The 12,618-nt window shown below is 35.8% G+C and overlaps 1 pseudogene; it reads right to left on the bottom strand.

Annotated features, from left to right (window-relative positions):
• Positions 1 to 207: 207 nt before the first annotated feature.
• LOC110301452 (olfactory receptor 7G2-like) lies at positions 208 to 12,182 on the bottom strand (annotated as a pseudogene).
• Positions 12,183 to 12,618: the final 436 nt, after the last annotated feature.

Genomic DNA, 12,618 nt, shown 5'->3' with positions numbered 1-12,618 from the left:
TTAATCTGAACCAAAATAGACATTTTTCTCGGACATATTTTATCTTGTCCAAAATATGAAATGAAACTGACTCTAAATATTCTATCTACTTGAAGGTTTTTTTTATACCCAATAGCTACATATGTCTGCCATTAAGAGAGGTCTATTTATTTTCCTTGAATTGGAAGTATGTCCATTGATAATGCCTCAGTAAATTAGAACAAAAAACTATGGAAAATAAATGATCCCAATGATGAGCTGCCTCAAATATCCTTTGATTTCTCTGCTCCTCAAACTGTAGATAAAAGGATTTCGCATTTGAGGGACTACACTGTACATCATGGATGTTATTACATTGCTAATGAAAGAGTTAGAAACTGAAGCATTCATATATACACCTAAACCAGTGCCATAAAATAAAGATACTACTGAAAGATGTGACCCACACATGGAAAATGCTTTATGCCTTCCACCAACTGATGGGATCTTCAGAATAGAGGACACGATTTGAATATAAGAAAAAATAATCCCATATAGTGGGATAACTGAAAATACAATGTTTGCAGTATAAATAAAAATGATATTGATAATTGTATCAGAGCAGGCAAGGTTGGTGATTTGACCAAGTTCACAGAAGAAGTTGGGGACTTTCTGTCCTGTGCAGAAGGACAGTTGCAACACCAGAGAAGTATGGAGTAGTGAATTTATAGTGCTGATAATCAGGGAAAGTAATACTAGGAGAATGCATAAGAAGGGGTTCATAATGATTGTATATCTTAGAGGTTCACAAATGGCCACATAGCAGTCATAAGCCACCACATAATGTCAACATAAAACATATCTGAGACAGGAAGGCTGTGTAAGTGATACTCTGGTCATGTACTTGGATGTTCAACAGCAACTTTGTGACTATCATTGCGCTTGTGCTTATATCAGTGAAAGATAGATTGCAGAGAAAGAAGTACATAGGGGTGTGGAGGTGGGAGTCCTTGCTTATAGCCAGTATAATGAGTAGGTTTCCAATGATGGTGATAAGGTACAGGAACAAGTTGAAGAACAGGGGTTACAGTTTGGAGACATATGTTAGTCCCTAGAGAAAGAATTCTGAAATACTTGTTTGGTTTGCAGATTCTATGAATATGCTTGAATACTGAGAATATGTACAATAACAATATGATATTAATGTTTTGTGATGAATAGCAATATCACATTAATATAGGATAGATATAAACAGAATTGTAATAATTTTGACTTACTTTTAATAATGTCAAAGATCATGAGAAATAATCCTTCTTTAAATAATCCCACTGAAGCTTGGTAAGAAGGCTTGTGGGTCAAAAGCACTTTCTCCTCTAACATAGGTTTGTTTCTCCACACTATTGTCTGGAATCTCACAACTTCATGTGAACAGCTCCAGAACTTATGATTTCTTCTGTCCTCCAAAAATATTATCTTACATGTGGCAGTTGCATACAGACACAGGCACATGCAAAAAAAATGAAAATTAAAAAAAGAAACAAACAAACAAACAAACAAACAAACAAAACCCATGCTCATTGAGGATTTTTCCTTCTAAGGCCTGAGAAATGGTGCATTATAAAATAAAATCTTTCTTAGTTATAAGAGGAACTGCAAAATTCTTCAGACTTTTATTATCGCCTGCCTCTTCTTCTCCTGTTCATTTGTTTCTAATATCTATTCAATCTATAAATACAAAGATATTTGCAAACATCCAACAAGTGATGAGACTTCATTGAGTAATAAAGCACCTCCTTTTACCTTTAAAAGCATCCTCAACTTCAAGGAAAATGGGAGACTATAATGAAATTCTCAATCTAAAAATCAATAGCAATGGCCAAATATTTTGGCTTGAATCAGAGTCATCTCTTCTTATCCTCCTGGATTACAGTTGAAGTGGTTCATGCTTTTGAAACACTTATGAGCTGATGTCATAGAACCAATGTATACAACAAGCAGAGGAAAAGTCTGATCTCTACTCTTTTCTGTTCAACTTCAGTCTATAAACATTATACACCTATGTCTCCAGAAAATATGTAATTACCCCTTCTAAATTGTCACAGACATAAAACAATATTTTCACATTTTAGTATTTAATTTCAAATGTAGTATTAAGCTTTCCTTCACTTTATGTACTCTAAAATTTCCTCCTAACATACTTTAAAGAAATGCAGAACAACATTTTAGGTACATTTGAGTTAAAATTAGTGAATTCTGCCCACAATCTTTCACCCCATAAGTGTTCTCACTGAAAAATAAAGAAATCTGCTTTAGAAATCAATTTTACAGGAAGAGAGACCATGTTGGTAACTCTCATTATCTTAAAAATATTGCTATTTTAATAAAATATAGAACATATCATTAGATATGAAAATATAAACATAATATAAATATCAAAATAATATAAATTTTGAAAAATATCAAAATAATATAAATAATGAAATAATGAGTTCTTCTTAAACAATTTGTAGTTTCTTTTTAGAGACAGACTTAGAAAGCTAGATGTAAGAAAGGAGAGTAATTATTATTTTTTCACATATTAAATAGGAAAATAGCTATTGTGTTAATGAGGCACATCATAAATATATTTTAGAGTATTGTGTTAATTTTATAAATATTCAGAAATTTCCACTAAACCTGCAACCTGGCTATTCTCCTCCCACTGGAAACCAGTTTGAAATGATGCTCAGTTCACAATCATATCAACCTTTTATAGATAGCTGTGTACTTAGAGTAGCTGAAAGAGATCTATGAAAGGTATTGCTATATCCAAATAATTTAAAGACCATTTTGGACTAATTTTCAAAGAAGGCAGCAATGGTTTATCTTTGTTAGTATCCAGGATGCATTCATCTCTACCAAACATCATGAAGTTTTTACTTAAAATACATGATTTTCCCCAGCCTTACAAGTTAGGCTTACATCCTATTTTTAATCAGTAAGTGAAGCTCATTTTCTGGTGTTTAAATGTTTAATTAAAAGCAAGATACACATTTTTCATGGCTATCAAGCTGCTTAGTATTAGTACATATAACTAACATGCTGCTTTTATTCATACTGTCTGAGATTTTTCTGTTTCAGATATTTGATAATGACTAGGAAGATTCTGGTTTGTATATATCTGCCTTCCTCTCCAGTTCTTAAAGAATGTGTAATTGACAGAACAACCTACCTGTCTTCTGATGCATATTAGAATATACAAAGGTAACTAAAGATGGACTGACAGTCAAGGGTTAAATATACTCCAAATTTCTTTTAACCTCTAACACCTCAGAAAATAATTAAATTTGGAGATGTTTCTCCAAAATTAAATTATACCTATATGTGCGAATTATGGTACCTGGTTCAATATGACTTGGGCTCCTGTTCAAAAAATGGGTGAAATATATAAAAACAAATGTGTGCATACAGACACATGTATTCACAGAATAGCAATCACATTAAATCACGAGGAAGGATAGCATCACTAAACCTCAGGAAAGAAGAAATATGAGGATATTTGATTTTTCTGCTAACTCCATAACCACAAAAAATATTTGATTATTGTTAAATCATCAATTTTAGCCATTATTTTAAAGAGAAACTTAGCAAATTAACATTTTCACCAAATCTCTGGACACTACTACCATAGCAGCTTAAGGAAATATGTGAATGATTTGAGAAACACATTGTGGTCAAGGAATGGCCAGTATCTGGTCATAAGAAAATGGCACTGTTCCTGTCCATAGTATTTTATAAGCAGAATGAGACATATGTGCATTGCAGTATAAATATATATGTTAAACCCATTAACCAACAATTGACAAGTGACGTAAAAGCTCTTATTTCTCATAAATTAAGTTGCACACTCTTACTTCCTCTAAGGATAGAATTGTAAGCCCCTGCTTTTAGTTTCAAAGTACTCTCTAAGGTACCATGAAAATGTATTTGCTACTTTATAGTAGGAGGCCAGCCTGCTGCCTACATGAACCGGGTATTTCTGGAAGGCAGGCTGGGGCTGAAAAAGACTAGACTGGGAGAAAAGAATGATGAGGCCAAGATAAATTTTTTCTCTGATCAAGGCCCGTGAGTTTACTAAGAGACTGTGCTTCTAAGGGGGAAGGCTCATTCCCCCTTCCAGTCCATTCTTGGTGCTTGGAGCCACCCTGTCAGCACTTGGTAACCAGGCTGTTGCTTATACAGGAATGTCTCAGGAAGACAGGTTCAGCCTCTCTACAGGTAGCAGAATTTCAGGGCAGTTGACACTTCAAAAGAAACCAGCCAAGTCAGTCAGAAAGCTGCACCACAGGTGGCCCCACCTCAGTAGAGTCAAGGTCTGCATCAGCCTGCTCCAGGCTGGGGGAGGCTACAATTACACCCCTGAATATATAATAAAAATAGCTGGACCGAGACATAAATTTTATTTATGCTCCATAGTCCTGCCTGGGAATTATGGTGGCTGGTGGCTGCTCCTGGTTTAGGAAATCACAGATTTTGCCGAGCCATTCTTATCTGTCAAGGAGCATACATGCAGCTTGTTTGTGTTTATTTTACACAAACATGGCTTTGTGGTGCATTATTAACAAACCATGGCCTATGAGCATGTTCCTCTGTCTTAGATTGATATGGCTCCAAAATCTGGTTGCCCGTCATTGGATGACTGGTCCTCATAGCACACCTTATTCCCAAATCAGACCAAAGCTACAATATATAATTAATATGCTTCTTCATATTGATGAGTTTCTGCCACCTGCACTTGCTGGAGGTGAGGCTGTACGCTTGCTGAAATTAGGCTGTAAGGAGAGATTGACCTGCTTGAAAAACAAAGTCGAGATAATTGAAAAGCAACAGGATAAAAGCTTCTTTGGGGAAATCCAGGTACTTTATTCAGTTGCAAATTAGGAACAATCAAGCTCAGCCTCTGACCTCCCAGTGTGGGGGAGGTGACTGAGAATTAGCAGAAAAGCTGAAAATTCTCTGAAAGTTGAGGCTGTGCTCCAAATTAACTTTTTTGGCTAAAAAGGATTTTTAGCCATCAATAAGGTTAGAATCATACTTACTAGAAGATTCAGGATCTGTGTCCACTTGACGAACTAGTCTTTCAGGCAGCCATCACACTCCGTCTTCTTTTTGTGAAAAAACACAGACAGAACCTCTTCCCCAGATTAAAACGGGGTCTGGACCATTCCCTGCATTGGTTAATGGGTCCCTCCCTCCATTTAACCATGGCATAAGAACTGGAAGTAACTGGATGCCAGTAACAATCCGCTGCAGACTGACCTTTAACATCAGTTTGCAAAAAATTTAAAACGATCAAGACAAAAGAAAGATCTGCTTTTGGTGACCTTGGGGGGTATAACTGCCCCCATTTTGTTTTTAAAAGCCATTTTTTCAGAGTGTGATGAGCACGTTCAACAATTCCTTGTCCCATGGGGTTATAAGGAATTCCAGTTTTATGTTTGATACCAAATTCCTTACAAAATGAATTAAAATTGTTGCTAGTATAGGATGGCCCATTATCGGTCTTAATAGTTTAGGCAATCCCATACCATTAAAGACTTGTAAACAATGATTGATTACATTTCTAGAGGCCTCTCTAGTATGTAGAGAAACAAAAAGAAATCCTTGAAAAGGTATTAATAGTCACATGTGCATAATTTATTTATTAATCAGAAGTAAGAGGATCCATTTGCAGCAATTGATTAAGTATAAGTCCTCAAGAATTAACATCATTATGTGGAAACACGTAGGAACTGAGAACACTAAGAACATTTTTTTTTTTTACAATTTGACATGCATATTCTCTAAAAATACCAAAATATTATCTTAAGCCATTACTGTTTTGATTATATAAAGAATGAGATTATATGGCCAATTATTCTTATGTAAGGCCTGTTGTCTGCCTAAGATATAAATCAAGCATGGCAGTGCCTTAAGAGGTCTTATCCAGGCAATCTAGAACAAATTTTTAAATGTCCAAAAACAATTCTTCTAGAAAGAATAGCATTTTTTCTTATGAGTTGTATATGCATAAACAATTGCAAATTTGAGAATTTATATTATCTGAGGGATGAACAATTTTAAGCAATTGTAAGCTCTGAGATATATATTGATAAATACACAAATTAAAGCTTGATTATTCAACATTTTAAAATACCATCTACAGCACACAATTTAATTATCTGTGCTGAAGCAGGAGGAAACTCAAAAGAATAAGCATGTGATCCAATTCACATCCTTTTCTCCCATAGAAGGGCTGTTTTTAAACCCAGTAAATGGGATGCATGCATACATGAATTTATAGAAGGTACAAAAGCAAGCATAAAAACAATTTTTAACTTATCTTTAGGGTAGTGATTATCAATTTTATTTAAAATGATGGTATGCAATAGGCCAAATATCAATATTCTGCAATAACCAATTTAATTGCTGTTTAGAACAAGGAACAGACACTTTGTCAGGCTTTTAAGACACAATTTTTTTTGTTATAGTTTTTCTAAAATATACGAATTTATCTTACAATTCTTTATTAGCACCACAGCAGCCTTAATAGGATGTTAAAACTTTGCTTTGAGGTGAATGTCACCTCGGCCTCCCCTGCCACTGGCCCGCTGCCCAGGCCAAAGAGGCTGAAGCAGTTAGCCAGGAAGCCCAAGCAGAAGCAGCAGAGCACCCGTGCTCCATCAGGAAAAATACGGCCACCCCCAGCAGGGACATGCAGATGCCCATTGGGGCCATGGCACGAGCTACCGGCGCTGAGTCAGCTACAAAGGTGCCGGCTTCTTGGCACCCTCCCCTGCCATCACTCACTGCTCAGGGAAAGCAGCACCATCGCTGCCCCCGCCCCATGCCCTGTACCCCAAGGCCCTGCCTTGCAGCAGCCAGCAACTGGCTAATCAGCCTTTCGCATAGGCTAAAGGTCAGCCAGGATTGAAGAAAGATGATTTTACATTAATGTTTTCTATTGCCAAAGAATTGCTGTGGGCACATTTAATAACCATAACTAAAATAAGCAGCTAATATTTATTTACCATTGATTATAATTGAATACAATTATAAAAGCTTCCTTTATTTTCTGGAAAGCCTTTTGGTTTTTACTAGTTAATTTGTGTCTCTCAAGACAAAGGTTTCAGTCATTTTAAGACTTTAAGGTGTTGTCTTAGCCAATTAACATTTCCTGGAAGCTTTTGAAAATAAAATTTTGAAGCAATTCAATTTCTCTTAGATTTCTGTATGACAATTTTCTAGTATAACTAAAACCCTAAGTATTAAAAAGATATTGCTTTTGAATCTTTTCTGGAGCAACAACTACTCCCCAGAACTTTAAAGCTCATTGTGTGAGAGCAAAGATTTGAAGTAAACTTCCCTTGAGAAGCATTAGCTAATAAAATACTTTCCACTCAGGAAACAATATACACTGAAAGATTCAAACTCTTAGCTTCTTGTATAGAAGCAGAGACAATAAAAATTTTGCTTACATAACATAAAGCTATATTAGCCATACCTAGAGGCAAAATTTTCAAGTGATTACCAGTTCACTAGAATTAAACCCTTTACAATTATCAGGATGCAAAGGAAAAAACAAACTTTTAAATCTATAATAATTTTACATGAAGTAGGCAAGCCAGATTGTAATGCCTTTATAAGTTCTACAGTCTGATTGACCTTTTATAAATTTTGAATTTGAACTTTATTGAGAACAACATCTGGATAGATCTGCAACAATGTTCTTTTAGCTAAAAGAAAATTCCCCTGAAGGCAGGGAGAGGCAAGTTTCAAGAACTTCCTTATGCACTGTTTGCAAGACAAAAGAAAGTCACACAAGCTTCTTTGAGGCTGCTCTGAGATTTGTATGGCTGTATGGCCACAGAGAGCTGTGTTAGCACTCTCATAAAATGATTACTCTTGTAATTATTCTAATTCCAATATATAGGTGAACTAAAGATCTTAAATTTGCAATCAAACTGCAAGCTGCAGTCAATGGAACATTGGCAATTTTAATCATAATTTTTAAAGTTTCTTTTGCAACGTTAGGATAATATCTACAACTTTGGGAAAGCAAACCTAATTTCAAAACAATTTAACATCTTTAAAATCAATATTAGAAACATCACTTTCATGTTACGAAGTTTAGCTGCTAATTTATACCTGTTAATGCATGACAGTGAAAATTGTAATGCTTCATTAAAGAGACATTGTTTTAAATCATATCTTTAAGTCTACCTTTTAGGATAAGAATCACATTAAATATTAATTATCTCAACTAGAAGTATCCTTAGAGGACTAGTTTTTTGGCCTGCTTTATGCCATGTGTTTGAAAGACTTCAAACCTGAGTTACCAATTTAAAGCTATCTTGCTACCAATGTTACACCCTTTTAATCACACCCAATAACTTATAAGCTAATATTCTATGATGAAGACACACAGAGCATATTACACCTTTAAGACCAGTAAAAAACCAAATTAAGTGGCTAGAGGAATCTTATATATTTAGACAAATCAAAAAATTTTATCTTTTCTAGCTATAATTGTAAGATAAAAAAGCACTTCATCATTTGCTAAACACAATAATCACAATTGCAGATAATTTTCTAGAAAAGCTATCTATCAGCTTTTTTGCCTTAGAACTAAGAGGCTGCAGGCTCCTTTTCTTTAAAAACAGTTTTTCAGCAGGGGCTCTCCTGCTGTGCTTGATTCTTGGCTAAAGTGTGGGCCACTCTTTGACTTTGCTGAACCAGCAGATAAAGTCTTAGCCATTTTTATTTTCCAACATGAAACACAGAACATTCAGTCATTTAGACAACAAAACAAAACACACAAGAACTGATACGTGAATGAATTGGTGCACCAGACATTAGACAACACAAAGAGGGCGGAGAACTTCTGCTGTAGGGGCCAGAGAGAATAACACAGGGAGTCCCCCGATTTCTCTCTGTCTCTGGGATAGTTTCAAAATCCATTTTCCTCTATTTTATTTTATTATTTTAAACCCTATTCCTCTCCCCTGATGCAGTTCTTGACTGCGGACAACTGCCTGTTTTATTATTTTAAACCCCACTGATGGGGTGGGGGTAATGATCCTCAGGAACTCAGCTGGATGTTGCACAAGATTGGCTGCCTTAGGATTCAGCAGGCTCCTGGAAAACCATGATCATCTTTGGTTGAACGCAAATCTTAAGTTGAATGATGTTTCATCTTAACATACAAAGAACATTAAGGAGTTCATCACCAGCTGAGTTTGATGGTCAAGCATGGGAATCATAGGTATGTAATTTCCAATGCTTCCCACTAGACCATCTATTTTACTGTAATTCTAATCCCAAGAGAACAAGACTTAATGACTGAGAATATAGAAATGTGGAATTCATTGTGCATGATTTGATGACCATGAGGATAAGAATATTATTTTATTATTTCTGATCAGTTCATGAAGAATATATTTTTTAATTTACTTATTTCATTTACATTTCCAATGCTATCCCAAAAATCCTCCACATACTCCCCCACCCACCCACTCCCACTTCTTGGCCCTGGCATTCCCCTGTACTGAGGCATATAAAGTTTGCATGACCAATGAACTTCTCTTTCCATTGATGGCTGACTAGGCCATCTTCTGATACATATGCAGCTAGAGACATAAGCTCCAGGGGGTACTGGTTAGTTCATATTGTTGTTCCACCTATAGGGTTGTAGATCCCTTTAGGTCCTTGGTTACTTTCTCTAGCTTCTCCATTGGGGGCCCTGTGATCCATCCAATAGCTGACTGTGAGCATCCACTTCTGTGTTTGTTAGGCCCCAGCGGTGGCATAGTCTCACAAGAGACAGCTATATCTGGGTCCTTTCAGCAAAATCTTGCTAGTGTATGCAATGGTGTCAGCATTTGGAAGCTGATTATGGGATGGATTCCCAGATGTTGCAGTCTTTAGATGGTCCATCCTTTCGTCTCAGCTCCAAACTTTGTCTCTGTAACTCCTTCCATGGGTATTTTGTTCCCAATTCTAAGAAGGGGCAAAATCTTCGTTCTTCTTGAGTTTCATGTGTTTAGCAAATTGTATCTTATATCTTGGTTATTCTAAGTTTCTGGGCTAATATCCACTTATCAGTGAGTACATCTTGTGTAACTTCTTTTGTGATTGGGTTACCTTACTCAGAATAAGGCCCTCCAGGTCTATCCATTTGCCTAGGAAATTCATAAATTCATTCTTTATAATAGCTGAGTAGTACTCCATTGTGTAAATGTACCACATTTTCTGTATCCATTCCTCTGTTGAGGGGTATCCAGGTTCTGTCCAGCTTCTGGCTATTATAAATAAGGCTGCTATGAACATAGTGGAGCATGTGATCCCGCAATACCTCTCCTGGGCACATATACAGAAGAATATTTTTAAAGCTTTTTTTGCATTAATCTTTTACATTTTATGTAGAAAATTCCAATCTATGTTTTGATTGATATTTTCCTTCTCTTGCTTATTCAGTTAATGTTTAGGCAAATATATATATATATGCAAATATATATGCATATATAAATACACACACACATATATATGTGTGTATATATATATTTATATATATATATATAATTTATTTTGGCTCCTGACATCCCATACTTTTTTATCCCACTTATTTCTATCCTAGACTCAGGATTTTTTTGTTTCATTATGTGACACATTAATTTTAATCATATGCAACTTTGTGTCAATCAGATGTGATTTATCCATTGGAAATTGATAAGGAAAGCAATGAGCATATAATTTAAAGGATTAATTCCCACTTTCCTTATATTTTCCCATATGAAAAAGCCAAGCAGTAAGGGATAAAGCTTCCTTAGTCCTTCCTCTATCAATATCGAGCTCTGGACAGGTCCAGTTTTCTGCAGATAGACTGCAATCAACTATACTTAGAGAAAGTCCATTTTTGTGTTTTATATAAGAGCTAGAGGATGATATTTTGGAGCCCTTATGGTCACTATCTTCTGTCTCCTATATTCTTTCTGTTTCATCTTCCTCAATGTTTCCAAATCCTTTAAGATTGTTATCAAAATGTCATCTCTAAAACTAAAAACTGTTCACTTATTTGAGAGTGTTTTGTGTAGACAAAAGTTTCTGAATTCACTGAAATTCACTAGAAATAGAAGCTTCTCTTATTATAGCTGAAAATTGGATATGTGATGAATACACACTTGTACTGAAATTTTAGTTAGGTAGTAGAATTAATTTCTCCAAGGCTTATGACTTCCCATGATATAGACTTCTGAATAGTCTTCCAGTAATAGACATGAATTCCTTACAATGCTCTGGCCCTTAAAACTAATCCCTAAGCAATCTCTTACTCCTATATATAATATTTAACATTTTTGCCATTATATATATATAAAATAATGGCAAATATATATATATATATATATATATATATATATATATATATACACACACACAAACAGACGCACACGTAGACACACACACACACACCACACACCACACACCCACCCACACACACACACATATATATATATAAAAATTTATATCTTAATCATACCCTCAATCATCCCATCCCTTTCTGTGAGGAGAAGGGAGGCTCCCCTTCAGTACCACCTGACCTTGGAACATCCAGTTGCAGTAGACTTAAGTGGAATGACTCTTACTAAGGCACATTTGGGAGAAGAGATCCTATGGTAGACAATGAAGTCAGAGATAGCCTTCACTCTGATTTTTAAGGACCCCACATGAAGACTAAGATTGATACTTGCTATAAAACTTTAAGGATCCTAGGTCCAGGTTCTGCGTGCTCTTTTGTTAGTGGTTAGGTCTCTGTGAGATCCCCAAAGACCCAGATTAGTTGACTCTATATGAATTCTTTTGGTTTCCTTAACCCCTCCAACTTGTCTAAATCTACCCTCAACTCTTCGACACTATCCCCCAAGCACTACTTACTGTTTTCTTGTGGGACTCTACATCTGTTTCCATCAACTGCTGGAACCTCTCAGGAGACAGTCATTCTAGGGGCTCCTGTCTGCCAGCATAGCACAGTATCACTAATACCTTAGGAATTGGCAATCTTACATGTGTTCAAGCTACATTCAACTTACCTTCAAGTTGGGCCAGTCATTGGTTGGTCATTCCGTCAATCATTGTTCCCTGTTTATTCATGTATGTGGCTATAGAAGATAGCTACTTAAGTCTACACTTACCCTGAGAGTTGTAGTCATAGTTATGGTCACTTCCTATCCCAGGTCTCCAGTTATTCTCAGAGATACCCTTTACTGATTTCCATTAGTCTCAGTCTTCTCATGCCATGTCCTTCCATACCTGATCATGATAACCATTCCCCACATCACTTCCTCTCCCACTCAGTTACCTCTCTCCATCCCCATCTGATTACTATATTTTTCCCTTTTGAGTGAGTCTCACACAGGTTCCTTTGGGAAATCCTTATTACCAAGTTGCTTTGGGGATCTGCATTATATCATGGTTATGTTACTTTATGTCTATTGTCCAATTATAAGTGTGTACATATTATGTGTATCTATCTGAGTCTGTATTACTTTATTAAGCATGATATTCTCAAGTCCCTTCCATTTGACTACAAATGCCATGATGTTTTTATTTTTCAAATCTGAGTAGTATTCCATTGTGTAGATGTTC

This window comes from Mus caroli, unplaced genomic scaffold (genome assembly GCF_978045245.1).
Source record: "Mus caroli unplaced genomic scaffold, Mus_caroli_1 scaffold_11, whole genome shotgun sequence".
Lineage (NCBI taxonomy): Eukaryota > Metazoa > Chordata > Mammalia > Rodentia > Muridae > Mus > Mus caroli.
The sequence above is the reverse complement of the archived record's forward strand: the minus strand, read 5'-3'. Positions and strand labels throughout refer to the sequence as shown.